General features: G+C 38.8%; 1 pseudogene; it reads left to right on the top strand.

Annotated features, from left to right (window-relative positions):
• LOC133750964 (kinetochore protein Spc25-like) overlaps positions 1–20382 on the top strand; it is a 45795-nt pseudogene that overhangs the window by 12172 nt on the left and 13241 nt on the right.

Below are 20382 nucleotides of genomic sequence, written 5' to 3'. Positions count from 1 at the left end.
GGCATAAACCGCCCCTTGACCATATTGGCTGTCTTGGCTATATAAGCTGTTGTACGAGGCTGCAGGCTGCTCGCCTCAGGCCTGCTTTCACCCGACTCCCGGGGTCTGTGTGGTGACTCCTCGCCTCTTGCCCCCACCACGCTCCTGCTCCCAGAACGAATTCTCTCAGAAAAGAAATCCACTTCAACATCTGGCGTGCCAACATGACTGAAGACAGCATGTCGGACACGGCGAGGTCCCCCCTGGATTTTGCCAAGTAGGCCCCTCAGTGTTTTGTGTGCTGTTCAGTTCTGTGAGGGTGAGCACAGAACCCCCTCCTACGCCCCTTTCCTTGTCCTTGTCCTCGGTCTAAGTGACCCCAGGTTAGCACACACCGCCCTGAAGCGTACGCAGCTTCTTGGCTCCTCCTTTTACTTTGGGTTCACCTGGCGAATTCACATAAGGGACTGATCATCCCAGAATTCGGAACCAAGTCATCTTCCCTCACTTGAGAGAGGTGACACTCTGGAGACACCGTGTGGGCATACGGCCTTGACCTAACAAATCAAGGAAGTCCCCACTAAGCACAGGGCATACGTACGATCTGATACACCACTGTCTGTTTGTCTGACCTAGGGAGCCCCCTTCAGAATGGCATCAGCCGCTGAGGTGTTAGGAATTTGCATTGTTATGGCAGCAGTGCTGTACATGTCTTTCCTTCGGTTAGAGTTGGCATGGCATGCTGCTCTTAAGTGCTCAGACATGTGAAAGATACCCTCCTCTCAGAATCCTACGCAGATTACCAAACATAGTGAATCTGTGAGTGATAGGAACCTGTCACTCCAGGCGTCTGCCTCACAGAAAACAGTTGATGACTTAGGGAGAGAGAGCTCCGACAGTGAAAATGACAATGCAGCAAACAATGCAGCAAACAAGGTAGCAATGCCTAGTCAGCCACCCCCCACATACCCGTGGGATGAACTTAGAGGACCTCTAGACAATAACTCATGCAAGGTCATCCCATCCACACCCAGTGAGGAGCCCCACATTTGTGGCAGTCCCCGGGCACCCCAGGCTCTAAGGGCAGCCACCAGATCCCATGCTATCAGCATGTTTGCTGTTAATGTTGAAGTGTTTGCAAAATTCAGGCCCTGGATTCCAATGCCTGTAGAAAGGCTTCTGCTAACCAAGGGTCGAGGATATGCTTGTGTCTTTCAAGAGGATGCAGGACAGCCCATTTGGGTACCAGCCAGAAACATCAAGCCTGCAACTGACAGCCATCTAGAACCAGCTGAACAAGACTGAGAATCCGCCTTGTTAGCAGACACACCTGCCCTAACATCCTACCCTGAGAATCTGCCCATAGCCACACCTGTTACTGTTTTATACCCCACTAGCTCTGGTCAGCCACTCAAACGGGCCACAGCCTGTGTGTGCCATTCCTGATTAACATTGTTTCTCATTCCTACACCTATCTGAGCAAGCAATCCTGTGGTCTCTCGATTAGTCAACGATGGGTGTAAGATCCCCTGGGGGACAACCTAAGACAGGCACAGCTGCAAACCGAGACCACATGGAAACAGGGTCAACAATGGTATGGCCAAGAATCATGCCTCCTACTGCTCAAAAATAAATGAAAAGGGGGAAATATGGTGGAATGAGAAGGCCATGCCAAGATGGCCACTGGCAAGCGAGCATCAGTTACTCAAGAATGGCTTTGAAACCCACCTGGCAACGGAGCTTCCTTGCAACAGGCTGTGATTGGTTAGGGCATAAACCGCCCCTTGACCATATTGGCTGTCTTGGCTATATAAGCTGTTGTACCAACTGAAATAAACCAGTCTGCAGGCTGCTCACCTCAGGCCTGCTTTCACCCGACTCCCGGGGTCTGTGTGGTGACTCTTCGCCTCTTGCCCCCACCATGTTTCTCCTCTCAGAAGAAATCAATCACAACAGTTAGGCCTCTGCCTGCAGTGTTGGCATCTTATTTGGGTACCAGTTTAAGTCCCAGCTACTGTGCTTCTAATCCAGCTCCCTGCTGATTTGCCTTGGAAAGCAGCAGAAGATGGCCCAAGTGCTTGGGTCCTGCACCCACATGGGAAACCCAGAAGAAGCTCCTGGCTCCTGACTTTGGCCTGGCCTAGTCTGGACCATTGTGGCCAGCTGGGGAGTGAACCAGCAGATGGAGGATCAATCTCTCTCTCTGTACCTCTACCTTTCCAATAAATACATAAATCTTCTAAAAAAGAAAGAAAAAGAGAGAGAGAAGGAAGGAAGAAAGGAAGGGAGGGAGGGAGGGAGGAAAGAAGGAAGGAGAGAATGAAAGGGAAAGAAAGAATGAAACCACGAAAAACCCAATATCCCTCAGGAACAAGCAAATGTCAACGAATATTGTGGAGTGATTCTACAGCCTTTAAACAGCAGTACACTGATAAATGATTTTAACAATTGTGTCTGGGTGAGAGGAATGAAGGTTTGATTTGCAGGCTTTGCTGATTTCTGTGATGTAAATATTCCTATCATGGCTGATCTTAAACTATAAAATATGGTTTAATTAATAGATAGCAAAATTGCTGACAATTTAACAACTGACCTTCACAAATAGTAGTGGCATACTCCAAACACACCACCTCTGAGACTCCAGAATTAAAGCACAGGACTTTAATTTAAATGCATATCTTGCCAGTGGTGGCACTTTACACAAACACATACGGGTTTTCTATTATCTCTCAGAAAGCAATTCATTTCATTAGCACTGAATCTTTAAGGAGAACTTCTTCCATCTTTCAATTTGAAATGTTTAGTTACTGCACAGACCCCAATATATAGGAGAGCTCTAGCCAGAGCTAGACCTAAATCAGGAAACCTAAACCTTGGGTGGTGTATTTTGTTCCTACTCATAGGGAAGAAAGTGAAATAATTATATATTCTACAACTTCAACAAAAGACCTTTGATCATGTTCAAATATGCACAGCCCTTGGACCTACCATTTCACAAATGCTTTCCATTTCTGTTAAAACATATTGATACCTCTCACCCAATGAGCGTGCCTGCTTATTGAACAGCATGGGTAATTGCAATATGCTTCATTTCAACAACCAGTTTTGTGATTGTTCCTCATTTTGGCAGATTCTGCTTCTCCACAGAAGTAGGGAAAGTTACATAATTTCTCAGAATCCATTTGTTCTTTTTTTCTTTTAATTTGAAAGACAGTGAAACAGAGAAGGACACACAGATAATTGGCATCACTGGCTCACTGTCCAAATGCCCACTATGGCTACAGAACCAAAGCCAGGAAGCAGGAACTCAGTCCAAGCCTGCCATATGAGTGGTAGGAGCCCAATTACTTGAGCTAACACCGCTGCCTCCCAAGGACCACAGTAGCAGGAAATTGGAGCCAAGAGTCAAATGCAGGCACTGTGATATGGATTACAGGCATGCCAGCTGGCATCTTAGTTGCTAAACTGAACACCTGTTCTTCCTCTACTACTAAGTAAGGGTTGAGGCCAGTGCAAACTTTTCAAAGACCTTTTTATGAAGATCATACTTGTATGTATCAATAGAGCCCTTAGCACACAATACATCCTTATATGTCAGCACCCCACCACCACCACCCCCACCTTGGTTCCTTCATCTTATCCCCTATAGTCTACAACAACAGGAACAAAACAAGAGTACAGTTTCTGACCTAGCTTTTCTGCTACATTCTTTTCTGGTTTACTCCTCAAGGATAATTTTTGATCTCATCTTTTAAAATATGACACTAACTTAAACTAAGCTCTAAAATTCCCTTTTTTCAAATACACACACACACACACACACATACACACAATAATTATGGCCCCTCTTGCCACCAGGAAATCTTTCCACAAGAGCATTTTTAGTGCTTGATGTTCAGTAATAGAGATACACATACCCAGACACTTAGTGATTAACAGCCAGGGATACTAGATGTTCTAATACACAAGGTTCTCACACAGGAAGTATCCTCTGACATAACTTTTAATATCTTAGGTGTCAAACCCATCACAAGAATAAATTAATGCTATTTTAGTAGATGAAATGCTGAAAAAAAACTATATAGACTTATTCAAGAAGTCAACATAATTTAAGAGAAGGAAGTTATAAAGAGAAAAGCTTAAATGAGTAAAGACATTATTTTGAATTACTGTGCAATTCACTTACTGTTTTCTATCTACTCAATGTAGTATAGCATTTCCAGGTACATATTAGCTAAAAAGGATTTCAGTGCATGTAATTACTGAAAAATGACAAAACATATTTCACATATTTTATAGTCTTTGGGCTCCTTCTATGTGACCTAATGCTAAATATTTTTACATTAGCAGAACATAGAGGGTCCCACTATATTTCATCTCTAAAATGTTTTGAATTTTTATATTTTTTTCATCTTACGATGTTTCAGTAGTATAAGGTAAAAACTTATGTTGTGAAAAATATTTGGGTGTTGCTTATTTTCAGTTCTTACTCCAAAATGATCACTAATGCTTTACTACTCAATTCCTTTCTAGGCTCTTGTTTTACTGTTTCTTCCCAATCCATTCCACAGTCCCTATTGCCTATTGAAGAATATACCCTCCCATGCCTTTGTAGCTGAATCTGAACATAAGTACCAACATTTAATGGAATTTCAAAAATAAAAATAAAAGTGTCTAGGTGGAGATGTGAAACTTTGTCACTATCATACCTCTATCATAATACAGGTAATTTTGACACCATACTTGTAATGTGAAGCTCATTTTCAAAAATCATATATCCTCATGGTTTACAATTCAACGGTATATAGTGTATTGTGGCAAACAATTCTACTTCAGTAAGAGTTGTTCCTTCTTATTGTATACAATCAAGTCTTCATTTTTTTACATACAAGAGTAGTGCTAGATTTTCTTCTGGGAAACAAACACACACAATGAGCTGGGTGTGTGTGTGTCCCCTCCAAATCCATATCTAAAAGCCTATCACCACATGTGATGGTATATTGAGGTGGGGTCTTTGGGAGATAAATGAGTCATGAGGGTAGAATCTTTCTAAATGGAATTAGTGATTTTTAAAGAGACCCTGGGACTGCTCTTTCAGTTGCAAGGATACAATGAGAAGTCAGCAGTTTGCAGCCTGAAAGTTCTCACCAGAATCCAACCACGTTAGCACCTTGATCTGGTATTTTCAGCCTCTAGAACTTTGAGAAAAAATATTTATTTAAGCCACCTTGTCTGTGATATTTTTGTTAGAGCAGCCTAAGATACCATGTATAACAGATTGATATCAGTGCTTCAATTTCTCTGTCTCATATGAAACTAAATTTTCGGCTTCCCTTATTTAAGAAAGTATTAATATCTGGGTATTTCATTGCTTTCTATTATAATTATAACTAAATATATATTAAATATATATTTTATTTTAAATTTAAATATTACTCATTTTATATAACATTTAGGGCATTATGTTAACTTTTTTTTTCTTTTTTTTTATTAAACTTTTATTTAATGAATATAAATTTCCAAAGTATAGCTTATGGGTTACAATGGCTTCCCCCCTCCCATAGCTTCCCTCCCGCCCGCAACCCTCCCCTTTCCCGCTCCCTTTCCCCTTCCATTCATGTAAAGATTCATTTTCAATTCTCTTTGTATACAGAAGATCAGTTTAGTATATATTAGGTAAAGATTTCAACATTTTGCCCATATAGCAACATCAAGTGAAAAAACTACCATTGGATTACTAATTATAGCATTAAATAGCAATGTACAGCACGTTAAAGACAGAGATCCTACATAATTTTTTTTTCAAATTAATTAATTTTCTATGCCATTTCCATTTTAACACCAGGTTGTTTTTTTTTTTTTTCATTTCCAATTCTCTTTATATACAGAAGATCACTTCAGTATATAATTAGAAAAGACCTCATCAGTCTGTGCCCACACAGAAACGCAAAGTATAAAAATACTGTTTCAGTACCAGTCATAGCATCACTTGGCTTTAGATGACACATTAGGGACAGATCCCACATGGGGTGTAAGTACACAGTGACTCCTGTTGCTGACTTAACAATTTGACACTCCTGTTCATGGCGTCAGTAATCTCCCTAGGCTCTAGTCATGAGTTGCCAGGGCTATGGAAGCCTTTAGAGTTCGCTGACTTTGATCTTATTCCGATAGGGTCATAGTCAAAGTGGGTAAGAAACAACGAAACCCAGTCATTTGCAACAAGATGGAGCAATCTGGAAAACATCATGCTGAGTGAATTAAGCCAGTCCCAAAGAGAAAAATATCATTTGTTTTCCCTGATCGGTGACAACTGAGCGCCAAAGGGGAAACCTGTTAAGTGAAATGGACACTATAAGCAACAATGAACTGATCAGCTCCTGTCCTGACTTTAGATGTACAATGTAATACGTTATCCTTTTTAGTATTTGTTGTTGTTGTTGTTGTTCTAGTACTATTGGTTGAACTCAGTAATTAACACACAATTATTCTTAGGTGTTTAAATTTTAACTGAAAAGTGATCCCTGTTAAATCTAAGAGTGGAAAAAGAGAGGGAGGAGATGAACAATTTGGAACATGCTCAATCGGACTGGCCGCAAATGGTGGAGTTAGAAATGTGCCAGGAGATTCCAACACAATTCCATCAAGATGGCATGTACCAATGCCATCGCACTAGTCCAAGTGATCAATTTCAGCTCACAATTGATAGCTCTGATAGGTCTAAGAGTCAAAGAGATCACATTATGTTAACTTTTGAAGATTTATTTGAGACTGAGATGGACAGAGAACTCCCATCCAGTGGTTCACTCCTCAGATGCCTACATCAGGCATGACTGAGCCCGGATGAAGAAGGGAGTCAGAAACTCAATCCAGATTTTACATATGGGTAGTAGGAACCCATTACTTGAGCCATCACCACTGCTTCCCAGGGTCTACATTAGCCTAAAGCTGAAACTGGGAGCAGAGCTAGGAAGTAAACCTAGGTACTCCAATATGAAATACAAGCATCATAACTTGCATTTAACCACTGAGCTAAATGCCCTCCCATTATACTGATTTTAAAATTATATAGTGAGAGTATATTATTGATAGATTTCATTTTTGCATAGGAAAAGCGTGTTACAAATATCTGTTGCAAGTGGGCTTGAGTCTGATAGAGGTGAGGACCATAGATTTAAAGAAATGTTTACTACATAGACTTTCCTGGATCTTGAAGAAAATTCCTTAACAATGAGGCCAGTCCTCATTATGCGAAAAGACCAAATTCATAGTCATCAATTTCTGACAGTATCTTTGCCTTTAATGCTCCTGCATTGCCCAAACAAAAACACAAACAGAAAATCCTGTCTTCCAGCAAGTTTTTTAAGAATAAAACTGTAACTGACCACTACATATCAATTTTAATGACTAAATTAAACCCTGACAATGTCAATTGCTGGTGAGAATGTGGAGCAATAGGAACTCTCATTCATTGCTGGTGGGGATGCAAAAGTGTATAGTCACTTTCAAGGCAGTTTGCCAATTTCTCATAAAGCTAAACATCATCCTACCAAACAATCCAGCAATCATAGTTATCAAATGGGTTTGAAAATTTATGGCCACACCAAAAATTGGCACATGACTTTCTATAGAAGCTTTATTCATAGTTATAAGAAAATGAAAACAAACAAGCTATCCCTCAGTAAGTTATTGTGTAAACAAGCTATGGTGCATCGATTCAATGAAATATTAATTAGTAATTGAAAGAAGAAATGAATTATCGATAAAACTATGCAAAGACATGAATGAATTTTAAATACACATTACAAAGTAAAAAAGAAAATTATCTGAAAAGCCTACATACTATATACTGTATGATTCTAATTACATGACGTTCTGGAAAATACAAAACTATAGAGACCATAAAAGGACCTATGGTTATTAAGGAGAAAAGGTAAGGCTGAATAGGTGAAGAAAAGGATACTTTTTAGGGCACACTTTCTTTATGAAAATTGTAATTGTGGATACATAACATTATGTATTTGTCAAAACCCATAGAACTTTATAGCACAAAGAATAAGAGTCACTATACATAAATTTTTAAAAATCAGTGAAAAAGAAAATCCTAGTATACTGTCAGGAAATGATCTATTTGCATTATAAATGTACGCATCAATCTAACTGAAGAGGATGAGGGAATAGGTGCTAATCTAAATAACTTTAGACATGAGAGGAGTCTCTGACACTATAGCAACATAAACTGTACATAAGCACTGTGCTTTAGTTGTTTTAAGTTGTTTCCCACCACACATGGTTAATAATTCTGCTATCACTAACCATATACACTGAAGTTGAAAAATTAAGAAAATAGATGGCAAAAAATGGGAGCCCAGTTTCTTACTGCTGGAAATACACAAGTATCAGAGGGAAGAGGCTCGAATTGTTATGTGGTAATAACATTGAGATATCAGCATGAACTCATATTTAGCCTGCTAAAGATAGATATTTAGCTTACAATAGATATAACTTATTATAGATATAGATGTTTGCATTTAAACTATTTATAGATATGCACATGAAGAATAGTATGCCAGTTATTATAATGCATATCTCCTTGGTCTTTTACCTGAGAAAATACAGAAACAATGATACCTTGCTAAGAATGAGCACATTTAATATCAGATCTTAGTTTCAAATATCATTCTTTAATAAAAGGTATCACTTATTCTTAGAGCTAGTAGAGGGAGCAGAAAACATCCAATATGAGTCTGGACTTGAATATAAAATATAAAACTGTAAAACTCCTAGGGGAAAAAAAAGGGAGAAAACATTTAGAAGGATGGCCCAGGTGTTTGGGCCCCTGCCACCCACGTTGGAGACCGAGATAAAGCTCTTGGCCTGGGCCAGTGCTGGTCTTTATGGCAGTAAACCAGTGGATAGAAGATTCTCAACCTCTCTCTCTCTTTCCCTCTGTAACTTTGACTTTCAAAAAAAAAAAAAAAAAAAAAAGCTACTGTGTTTTAAACCTTTGGCATTGTGCCTAGCATGGAGTAAGTACTCAAATGTCAGCTTAACATGGAAAGAAAATAAAACAACTACTTGGCAACAACTATTTTCTCTGTCCTCCACATTATACTTGGTAAGTGATTATTAAACAGATTTAAGGACAATAAAGAAACCAGTTGAGTAAATTTCCTTGACAAAAATGTACATATAAAATAAAAGATTTAATAAATTTTACTCATTTTTAAAATAATATATAATCCTAGAAAGTTTGGAAAACTGAGAAAAAACAACCAGTTAATGCAATAACCACAACAGAATAACTGCTGTTCACTTAATGATTAATCTTAATTCTTGCATGCATATATTTTTATATTAGCATTATGTTGTTCCTACAATATTAATTCCTGCTTTTGATTGCATGAGTATTTTTCCAAGTCATTAAATATTTTAAAACATCTTAGGATTACTTAATTTAGCCTTACCTTTAGCAAAATATTAACTATGTACCACAAAAGTCGATGCCAATTTTTTTCCTATTGTAAGAACTAATAAAAATTCTATTTTCATAAAACCTCATCTGAGTTAACTATTGATATAGGAATGTTTCATATAGATGGGAATGGAGAAGAAGAATATCCTCTAAAACTCCATTTGCCAGACAAAGCCTTTTGAAAAGAATGAAACAGTATTTTTAAGAAGCTGCCTTTCTGGAAGAAGTATAGTTCCCTTTGAATTCACTTCACTCTGACCAACATGAATTAGTGCTTTTTGAAGAAGAAATAATAGAAACTTGGGGAGAAAGTGAAAACCCCTCAGAATCTAATACAACCAAAGAAAAAAATGTCAAGCACATTGTGGAAACTGTGCCAGCTATTAAGAAAGTTTATTTCAACATATTCAGAACATTCAAATGCCAGAGAGCCTATGATTGTGAAAGACAGTCCAGGCCTAACAGGAGGCTCAACCTAAACTGTGGCACCTGGGTCACTTTAGAAGCAATAGAAGAAGAAAAAAAAGAGCAAAATGTAGATAAATTTAACAACTCAGATAATAGGTTTAGGGACTAGGTTATAACCAAAAATAATAAAAGATGGCAGCAGGAAGTAGAAGCCAGGCTTTTGGAAGAAAGCAATAAAGATAGGACAGCCATTAAATGTTTGGATATAATTTTCTAAAAATCATGAAGTGAAAGAAGGCAGTGCTGCTTAACTTTCATTTTAGTTCTTCTTCCTACAGGAGAAAAATGATACTACCAGGTAGAATATTACAGATGGAAAACTGAAGCCCAAGAGGGATGAAGTGGAATGATAACTATGGGATAAAAATTCACAGTACAAAATGTCACAGGGTAGGATAGTTAATCTGACAAGCAGTATTCATGAAAAAGTAAAAAGGTAGTTCTAAATTCTTATCCATAGCAACAAGATACAAGACAGAAGAAGCAACTTTCCTGGGAGGAAGATGTAATTCCTAGCTGCACTTGAGATTCAGGCCCAGGCGACACCCAAACACGGTAACTTAGAAAATCCTTGTTGGTGAGGGGTGGGCATTTGCAGAGCAGCAGCACAGTTCCTGTTCAGTGACCCAGTTTGCAGTAGATGAGCTTCACTTTTACCACATGTGTAAGAGGGATATAACCTGCTATTGGGTTTAATCCTTGAAAGTATTAATTCTCAATTCATTACATGGACACAAGGACTTTGTAGCCACAATCCACCTATAACATATAGATATCAGAAAATATATGTATTTCTGAAAACACATTAAATGATTAGGTTCTCTTAAGATCCAGGCGAATTTGATGGATTTATCAAACTAAGAGTCTTCTCTTTATTTTTGTATCTGTAAATGATGTCAGACATAACTGCCTATTTTTCTCTCTCTACATAACTCCTAAAAACTGGTCTCTAATCAAGAAACATCTACCCTATCAGATATTTCTGAATTCATAGTTTTCACTAGTATTATTATACTTTTTTTTTTTTTACAGAGAGAGAGAAAGAAAGAAAAAGAGCAAGAGCAAGAAAATCTTCCTTCTGGTGGTTCACTCCCCAAATGGCTACAATGGCGGGAGCTGAACGGGTCTGAAGCCAGGAACCAGGAGCTTCTTCTGCGCATCCCACATGGGTGCAGGGGCCCAGGTACTTGAGCCATCTTCTGCTTTCCCAGGCCATTAGCAAGGAGCTGGATTGGAAGTAGAGCAGGCTGGACTCAAACCAGCATTTATATGGGATGTCAGGGTTACAGATGGGAACTTGATTCACTATGCCACAATGCCAGCCCCCACTATTATTTTAAGCTTTCATCCTAATAGAGATTATGCAAAAGCAAAATTGAAGAGTTATTTCCCATTTGCACATGCATATTCCCTCTGATCAGGTATGCCCGAAGTTGTGGATCAAGTCAAAAGCAAGCCATTTTGCTCTATTATAGTCTGACTACAAATGCAAGCAGAATACACAAACAGGTAAGGTATAATAATCCTATCAATCTTCAATAAAGACAGTTCCAAATCCAATAACTAGATTCTGTGTTATTCAAGATAAATCTATTGCTTTCTTAAATTAATAAAAAAGCATGGATTGATAGGAAAGCTGTTTTTCCAATTTCAATGAATGCTGTGGTTTCAATGTGTCCACAGGTTTCATGTGTTGGAAACTTGGTCCCCAGTGCAGCAGTGTCAACAGCTGGGATCTCTGAGGGGAGATTAGGTCATTAGGGATCTACCATCATAATAGATTCATCCATTCATCAACTCATGGATTAAAAGATTAATGAGTTATCATAGGAGGTTTTTTGTGGTTTTTTTTTTTTGTTTTTTTGTTTTTTTTTTTTAATGAATGTGAGCTCTCTCTGGCTCTCTTGCTTTGTCCCTTCATGATATTCTCTACTAGGTAGCAAGAATGCCCTCACTAGAGGGTAAAAGATGCCAGCACCATGAACTGTGATATGAATAAACCTCTGTCCTATATAGATTATCCAGTCTCAGATATTTCATATAGCAAAATAATCACACAGAAAAACAGGTCTTTGCTCTCACTTTACAATTCTGTCAATTTCACGAGCTACTGAGTTACACAAATTGTCACAGGCAAACTAAAAATTACAAATAAATGATATCTATTGCTGCACAAAATGAAAATGAGAATTTTATATTTACTGATAGATCAAAGCTAAGTTTCCAATAAGGATTTAATTTGTGATATAGTTTTGTACTGAGTTTTAGCTAGTCCCTGAGCCAATTTATTTTAGATGTTGGATTTTCTTATCTTCCCAACTCCTTTTAGTTTGGAAAAACTGGCTTCAGTCTTATTCTCTAATTTCTCCAAACAATAGCACAAATTAGCTAACTCTTCACATGTACATCACATGATGATTAAGTAAACTCAAGGGCAATTGGATGTATGTCCATGGATGCATTTTGCTTTGGCTTCATTCATTTTCCTTTGCCTTTCTGTCGTTGCAGTTTGGAACCAAGTTCTTTAATCCATATTATTATCTAAAATTCTTTTATATTTTGATAAAATTTTTGCAAGTAGATATGACTAGTGGAAAGATAAAGAATTGCTATGAATGTCCTTCAGGAAAAAGTGCTATCATTCTTCCCAATTCTCTTATAGTGGTAAGCACACTGTTTTGAATACACTGAGGCCCTTATGAAGCCATCAGTTAAAGACTGAAGGCCATCTAATTGCTTTTGATTAAGAACTCAGTTCTCCGATCCCCAAATCTGAAAGGCCATTTCAGGAAGAATATTTAGATTTTGTTATTTTGAAATTGTATGTCAGACTGTAGTTGAAATGTTTACAACCACCTGAGAAAAAGAAAGGGTCCTGAAATATCTCCCTATAATTTCTTTGGATAACTCCTATTTTTCATCAACCTATATTTAATTCAGAGGAGATATCAAAGAAAACTTGGTTCTCATAGTATGATTTGAACCATATGAACTTTTAATTTATTAGCCTAGATTGTACACCATACTATATGTTATTTCTGTGCCCAAAGTAGATTTAAGGAAAGAATAGTTAATTCAATGTCTATTAAATACCTGTGTACTAGGCACAGGGGACTCAGGAAGACTGAAACAGAAGTACGCAGGCTGTTAAAATATAATCGAAGAGTGTAATGACAAGTACAAGGCCAGGAAGCTAGCAATTGTAGTAGAACTGAGAAACAACCAAGAGAAGAGTCTCTATAGAATTCCATGAATGAGCTGGTGTATATGAGCAAGAGTAGGTAATTACTCTTGGGAATGGGTTTTACATGTGTCTGATCAAGGGGGCTAGAATATACAACTGAATAAATAGCAATTTATTAACTTAGGGGTACTTCCTCAAGATTCAGGATTTTGTACCTTAGCCAGCACCCCAGGGAATTAGTAAACTCCTAGAAGCCTGGCCAGTTCTCAATAAAGTAGAAATGTCCAAGGTGATGCAACATATGAAGCTACAGGCTAAGGAATGTGGGTGATCCACCAGATTATGTTGCTCAGAAGGCCCCGGGGAGAGTAGCACATCATTCACCAGGGTCATCAGGAACTCACTGATAATAGGAGCACCAGAGTCACTAAGAGAATCAGATGGCTCCCTCCACAGGCCAGGGCTGGTGATACCAGAAGCAGTCATGTAACTGGGCTAATCAGCAGCCAATTGACCCACAAGGAATCGTAGATGGCCAGTTGAGAATGGTGCATATGGAGACAAACACTAATAAGGATGCTGCTTAACATTGCAACCAGGTGCAAACAAGAATGAGGGAGAAGAATGCTGAGAGTGGCCGCCCAACACAATGAACCAGCTCAGATCCCAAACTACAACAAAAAAATTTGACATCAATGACTTATTTGACTAAAGGCAGAGATGGGACCCTAGGAGGAAGAACTCTGCCACACCATGGCAACTATGTACTATGACAATACCATCCCGTATGCATGATTTGAATTGACAACATTTGGCAGCTGGAGTGATCCCCACATTATGTTCATAGTCTGTGGAGTAACAGCCATCATAGTGAGAACATTCGAATAGAAACCTCTGAGATTTCACTGAATACAGTAAATTATAAATATAATAGGATGGGTGTTTCACACAGCAGTTAAGACACTACTTGGGCTGCCCACATTCCATATTGGAGCACCTGGATTCAAGTCCCAGCTCCACTCCCAATTCCAGCTTCCTGCTAATGTACACCGTGGGAGGCTGCAGGTTATGCCTGCCATTCAGGTGGGAGATCCCGACTGAGTTCCCGGCTCCTGGCTTCATCAGGGCCTCACCCCTGACTGTTGCAGGCATTTGGGGTGTGAGCCAACAGATATTCTCTCTCTCTCTAAGAGATACACAGATACAGATATAGATATAGATACAGATACAGATATATATGTGTGTGTGCGTGCATGCATGTATTTTTCAAATGAAATAAATAAATAGGGGCAGGCAGTAGCACGCAGTTAAGTCACCACTTGGGACAACCACATCCCATACTGAAGTACCTGGGTTTGAGTCCCAGCTTCTCTGTTTCCAATTCAGCTTCCTGCTAACGCATACCCTAAGAGGCAGCAGATGATATCCCAAGTAAGTAGGTCCCTGCCACCCACATGGGAGTTCCACCTAGATTGAGTTCCAGGCTCCTGTCTTCAACTTATTCCAACCCTGGCATTGCAGGCATTTGAGGAGTGAAGCAGAGACGAAAGGTCTCTTTCCATCTGTCACTTTGTCTATCTCTGCCTCTATCCCTGCCTTTCAAACAAAATGAAAATAAATAAAAATATATATACAGTGTTAAAATATATATACAGCACCTAATGGAGGAGTAGAGCAAAGATGAATTTCTACAATAAATATTGGAAGGATGCAGGAATGGTGTTTCTTCTCATATCTCTACTTTATGGTGTTACTCTGGCCTCTTTAGAAAACAGAATCCTGGGGCCGGCGCCATGGCTCACTAGGCAAATCTCTGCCTGTGGCGCCAGCACCCCGGGTTCTAGTCCTGGTTGGGTGCCAGGTTCTAGTCCCAGTTGCTCCTCTTCCAGTCCAGCTCTCTGCTGTTGCCTGGGAGGGCAGTGGAGGATGGCCCAAGTACTTGGGTCCTATACCCGCATGGGAGACCAGGAGGAGGTACCTGGCTCCTGGCTTCAGATCGGCGCAGTGCCAACCATGGCGGCCATTAGGGGAGTGAACCAATGGAAGGAAGACCTTTCTCTCTGTCTCTCTATAACTCTCTCTCTGTCTCTCTCTCTCTCACTGCTAACTCTGCCTGTCAAAATAAAAAAGAAAGAAAGAAAGAAAAACAGAATCCTGGAGAATGACTGTAGAGCATCACAAAGTCAATCAAGAAGTATCCTAGATTGTAGCTTCTGTACCACCATAGATGGTTGGTGGAGTAAATTATATGCTCTAAGATAAACAATATGCAGCCACTGATACAGTAAATGCAGTCTATTCAATCTCAATCAGGAAAGAGAATAAAAAATCGTCTGCATTCATATAAACAGACAACAATAGCTAGTCAAAGTTTGTTGCCTCAGAGCTAGGTTAACAGTCCTATCCTATGTTATAACAGATTTCAAAGACACCTGGACCTCCAGGACATCCCACAGAACAACTGATCATCCTTGCAGATTGAATGTGAGCAAGAAGTGATGAGTACATTTGGGAAGATGACACATTGTAGTCAGTGAGAGATCAACTTACAAAGATTTAGGAGCCTCTCACTTTAATGAAGTTTTAGAGATCCAGTGATGAGGGGCATGGTGCGATAATATAAAAAAAGATAGTATATTTCACCTCTGAAAGCACTGATTTTTGGAGAAAAAGAAAGAAAAAGAAAGCATAGAATTTTGGAGCTGATGTATTCTTAATCTAGGTATAATGATATAGCTCTTATATAGGGTAATACAGAAGGCTTCCAGCTTTAAGTAGATCACATGGAGTTTAAAGTAAGTGCTTCCACTCCACACTACTTCTTTAGTTGGTGTTAGTCCTATACCAGGATAAGACTGTAGTCTCCACCTTTGCCAGTATTTCTCTGAATAAACTTCCCTTTTCTCTTTCATGCATACAGCCTAATACAGTTTTGCATATGTCATCCCATTTTGGCCTCTGTTTCTTGGAAGATTAAAAATATAGCACTTTAGAGAAAAGTTATCAAAGGAATAAGAAATTACTGTTCAATTTTAAGAAGGGTCTCTAGAGGAAACAAAATGGAGGATCACAATTTACAAAACAAAGTGAGGATGGTTATACAGTGTAGGAAAAAATGACACACTATGTATTACAGCATGTGTTACAGTTACTATCCTTAAACTTTCTCTAGTCTCAGCTGGGAGAAAACAGACACCTTATGTGATGTGAGGAAACCATTCACAGGTACCATTAGCTTGACTTGAATTGAGTAAGACAAAAGAGTATGAAATATAATCAATAAGCTAACATTAAAATATCACTAAGAATGTGGTTCAGCCAGATAGGAATATTGTTAAATAAAAATACAAGGGATCTTCAAAAAGTTCATGGAAAATGTGTATCATGAAAAAAATATGCATGAATTTCAAATTTCTTTTTATATCATACAAATTTATCTTTTAGGGCCCGATGTTTTGGTATAATGGGTTAAGCCACTGCCTGTAAATCCGGCATTCTGTATGGGTACTGGTTTGAGTCCCAGCTGCTCCACTTCCAATCCAGCTGCCTGCTAACATGCTTGGGAAAGCAGCATAAGATGGCCTAAGTGCTTGGGACCTTGCACCCATGTGGGAGAACTGTATGCATCTGCTGGCTCCTGGCTCTGGACTGGCCCAATCTGGCTGTTGTGGACATTTTTGAAGCAAACCAGCAGATGAAAGATCTCTCTCTCTCTTTGTCTCTCCCTCTCTCTGTAACTCTGCCTTCTAAATAAATAAGAAGTAAATGCTTAAAAAATTTATCTTTCAATACCATTTTCCACAAACTTTCTGAAGTATACATATTTCAACCAGACAGTATAGGATTAATGAAGGAAAGTACTTGCTACAAGGTTGCAGGGTTACAATTTCAAATCACAGGAAGTTTAAAAACAGTTTATTTACATAACTTAAGAATCAAACTTGATATCCTCTTCTATTTCTTTCTTTAAGGTTTTGTAATTTTTATTGTAGAGATCTTTTAACGTCCTTGGTTAAGTTTATTCCAAGGTATTTAATTGTTTTTGTAGCTATTGTGAATGGGATTGATCTTAGAAGTTCTTCCTCAGCCATGGCATTGCCTGCGTATACAAAGGCTGTTGATTTTTGTGCATTGATTTTATATCCTGCTACTTTGCCAAACTCTTCTATGAGTTCCAATAGTCTCTTAGAGGAATTTTTTTGATCCCCTAAATAATCATATCATCTGCAAAGAGGGATAGTTTGATTCTTCCAATCCATGAGCATGGAATAAAATTCTGGCCAATAGAATGCAACAACACATCAGAAAGATCATCCACCCAGACCAAGTGGGATTTATCCCTGTTATTCAAGGATGGTTCAATGTTCGCAAAACAATCAATGTGATACACCACATTAACAGACTGCAGAAGAAAAACCATATGATTATCTCAGTAGATGCAGAGAAAGCATTTGATAAAATACAACACCCTTTCATGATGAAAACCCTAAGCAAACTGGGTATGGAAGGAACATTCCTCAATACAATCAAAGCAATTTATGAAAAACCCACGGCCAACATCCTATTGAATGGGGAAAAGTTGGAAGCATTTCCACTGAGATCTGGTACCAGACAGGGATGCCCACTCTCACCACTGCTATTCAATATAGTTCTGGAATTTTTAACCAGAGCTATTAGGCAAGAAAAAGAAATTAAAGGGATACAAATTAGGAATAATATACAGCAGTCAAAAACAATGAAACCTGGTCATTTGCAACAAGATGGAGGAATCTGGAAAACATTATGCTGAGTGAAATAAGCCAGTCCCAAAGGGACAAATATCATATGTTCTCCCTAATCGGCAACAACTAACTGAGCACCAAAGGGGAAACCTGTTGAAGTGAATTGGACACTGAGAAACAATGACTTGATCAGCTCTTGTCCTGACTGTTGATGTACAATCCAATACTCTATCCATTATAATATTTTTTTGTTCTAGTACTATTGTTTGAACTCTGTAATTAACACACAATTATTCTTAGGTGTTTAAATTTTAACTGAAAAGTGATCCTTGTTAAATATAAGAGTGGGAAAAAGAGAGGGAGGAGATGTATAATTTGGGACATGCTCAATCGGACTTGCCCCAAATGATAGAGTTAGAAATGTGCCAGGGGATTCCAATACAATCCTATCAAGGTGGCATGTACCAATGCCATCTCACTAGTCCAAGTGATCAACTTCAGCTCACAATTGATCACACTGATAGGTCTAAGAGTCAAAGGGATCACACAAACAAGACTAGTGTCTGCGAATACTGATAGAATCAAAAAGGGAGAGAACGATCCAACATGGGAAGCAGGATACACAGCAGACTCATAGAATGGCAGATGTCCTAAATAACACTCTGGCCTCAGAATCAGCCCTTAAGGCATTCGGATATGGCTGAAGAGCCCATGAGAGTATTTTAGGAATGGAAAGCCAAGACACTCTGGGAAAAAAAAAAAAAAAGAAGAAGAAGACCTAAATGAAAGATCTCTGCAAGTGAGATCCCAGTGGAAAGAACGGGGCCATCAAAGAAGGAGGTACCTTTCTCTGAAGGGAGGAGAGAACTTCCACTTTGACTATGGCCCTGTCAGAATAAGATCGAAGTCGGCGAACCCTAAAGGCTCCCATAGCCTTGGCAACTCATGACTAGAGCCTAGGGAGATTACTGATGCCATAAATAAGAGTGTCAAATTGTTAAGTCAGCAACAGGAGTCACTGTACACTTGCTCCCCATGTAGGATCTCTGTCCTTAATGTGTTGTCCAATGTGAAGTAATGCTATAACTAGTACAGAAACAGTATTTTACACTTTGTGTTTCTGTGTGGGTGCAAACTGATGAAATCTTTACTTAATATATACTAAATCAATCTTCTGCATATAAAGATAATTGGAAATGAAAAAAAAAAAACCTTGGTTTCAAATTGGAAATTGCATAGAAAATTAACCAATTTTTAAAAAATATTATGTAGGATCTCTGTCCTTAATGTGCTGTACATTGTGATTTAATGCTATAACTAGTACTCTAACAGTATTTTTCACTTTATGTTGCTATGTGGGTGCAAACTGTTGAAATCTTTACTTAATATATACTAAACTGATCTTCTGTATATAAAGATAATTGAAAATGAATCTTGATGTGAATGGGAGAGGGAGTGGGAAAGGGGAGGGTTGCGGGTGGGAGGGAAGTTATGGGGGGGGGTGGAAGGCCATTGTAATCCATATGCGGTACTTTGGAAATTTACATTCATTAAATAAAAGTTTAAAAAAAAGGAATCAAACTTGAATCTTTCTGAAACCAATCTAATCTGAAGACTATGGGCTTATCACAGTGACTGCAAGAAAGGCTCAGCACATCGGTCTCTTCTTAGGAAGAACCATCCTGGTTACATGCATTCATGTTAAAACTTGAGGTATAGTCAGAGATCTCTGGGGTACAAGCAACTCTGACTTACTGAGCAGTTAACCTGTCCTAGTTATTATTTATTGATCTGGTATTCTCAAGTCAGTTGAAATTTAACCAAAAAAGATATAAATGAGTTCAAAAGCAAAGACAGTTTTATTCAAATGCAGAGCAGATTTGGAAATCAGAAAAATGTAGGATTCAGCCAGAGAATGAGACCATGCTTCTCTGAGGGAATGTGAGCTTGGAGTTTTATATCAAGCAGAAGTGCATACATGTAGCTTTGCATTCTCTTGCAGTAATAAGCAGGTTACATAAGAGTGGTTACATACTTTGTAAGTCCATTGAAAAGTCCAGTTGAGCAATAAACTGGTCCCTCTGGTTTTTCACAAATCTTGCAAGGTATTGCTAACTTCCAAAATATTGTTCCTCTGGTGCATTCAGTTCCTGATATAATGTCTGTTAACATTTTACCCTTGTTAGTAAAATTACTTAGTAAAATTAGTTAGCAAAATGACTCAAGACTCTCTAAGGCTCAGAATAAATAAAATCAACAACTTTTTTTCCTTTCTTTACGATTATTCTGCAGCCATTTTGACTTTAATTTTCTGAGTATCATAAGAACAATTCCCTTGCCGGTGCCACAGCTCAATAGGCTAATCCTCCGCCTGCGGCACCAGCACACGGGGTTCTAGTCCCAGTCAGGGTACCGGATTCTGTCCCGGTTGCTTCTGTTCCAGTCCAGCTCTCTGCTGTGGCCCAGGAGTGCAATGGAGGATGGCCCAAGTGCTTGGGCCCTGTACCCGCATGGGAGACCAGGAGAAGCACCTGGCTCCTGCCTTTGGATTGGCG

Source organism: Lepus europaeus, chromosome 2 (genome assembly GCF_033115175.1).
Source record: "Lepus europaeus isolate LE1 chromosome 2, mLepTim1.pri, whole genome shotgun sequence".
Taxonomy (NCBI): domain Eukaryota; kingdom Metazoa; phylum Chordata; class Mammalia; order Lagomorpha; family Leporidae; genus Lepus; species Lepus europaeus.
This window is presented reverse-complemented; position numbering and strand designations above follow the sequence as displayed.